The sequence below is a fragment of the Austrofundulus limnaeus genome, unplaced genomic scaffold (assembly GCF_001266775.1).
Source record: "Austrofundulus limnaeus strain Quisiro unplaced genomic scaffold, Austrofundulus_limnaeus-1.0 Scaffold836, whole genome shotgun sequence".
In the NCBI taxonomy this organism is placed as follows: Eukaryota; Metazoa; Chordata; class Actinopteri; order Cyprinodontiformes; family Rivulidae; genus Austrofundulus; species Austrofundulus limnaeus.
In genome coordinates, this window is record NW_013953238.1 from 134,238 (window position 1) to 135,599 (window position 1,362).

Here is a 1,362-nt window from a genome sequence, read left to right on the forward strand (position 1 = left end):
CACACACACACACACACACACACACACACACACACACACACACACACACACACACACACTCCTATCTGTGAGGACAGGATATGATGACAATACATGGATACATATGGGGTAAGATTACTGTCATAAAGAATGGTATCTGTAAGAGTCTAAATTTGTACATTTAGGTCAATAAATGTGCATAAATTTTAGACTTGTACAATAAACATGCATACAATTTAGATTTGTACAATAAACATGCATACAATTTAGATTTGTACAATAAATGTGTATAAATTTTGGAATTGTATTTGTATTCATGTAAAATCAAATGTGTTTTCTGTGACAATACAAGTTTAAAGGTTACAAATACAATTTACAAAGTTACAACTTCGCAACATTACAAGTACGAATCACAAATTTACAAGTACAATTCTTGTGCCCTGAGGAGCTGTCAAAATAACAGACATTATTCATGGAATGACGAAAATATGAACGTCATGCTGAGCATGTGTGAAAAAGACTGCTTATTTGATTTTACATGAATACAAATATAAATCTAAAATTATGTAAGTTTATTGACTTAAATGTACAAATTTAGACTCTTACACATACAATTACTAATGACAGTTCCCTTATTTCAATGATACATTAATAAAAAAGATAAAAACTAAATGTTTGCACCGAACACATCATTTAGTTAGTAAAGTGTCACATGTTGTTCAGTTATTTAAAGATAAATTTGACATATTTTTTATATTTTAGTCTCAACAACCTGCAGCTCATTAAACACATTTACACAAACCAGACTCCTGAAGGACTAAAGTCCAACACTCTGAGACGTTCTGACACTAATTTAAAGACAAATGAAGACATTTTGTCTCCAGATGTCTCCGCTGCAGAGACATCTTGTTTCCAGTCAGGTCTGCTTTTAGGACCGTCTGATCCGAGGATCATGTCCCCCTGCTGGGACCAAGCCCCACTGCTGAGACCGAGCCCCACTGCTGAAATCGAGCCCCACTGCTGAGACCGAGCCCCACTTCTGGAACCGAACCCCACTGCTGGGACCGAGCTCCCCTTCTGGAACCGAGCCCCACTGCTGAGACCGAGCCCCACTGCGGAGACCGAGCCCCACTTCTGGAACCGAGCCCCACTGCTGAGACCGAGCCCCACTGCGGAGACCGAGCCCCACTTCTGGAACCGAGCCCCACTGCTGAGACCGAGCCCCCCTTCTGGAACCGAGCCCCACTGCGGAGACCGAGCCCCACTTCTGGAACCGAGCCCCACTGCTGAGACCGAGCCCCCCTTCTGGAACCGAGCCCCACTGCGGAGACCGAGCCCCACTTCTGGAACCCAGCCCCACTGCTGGGACCGAGCCCCCCTTCT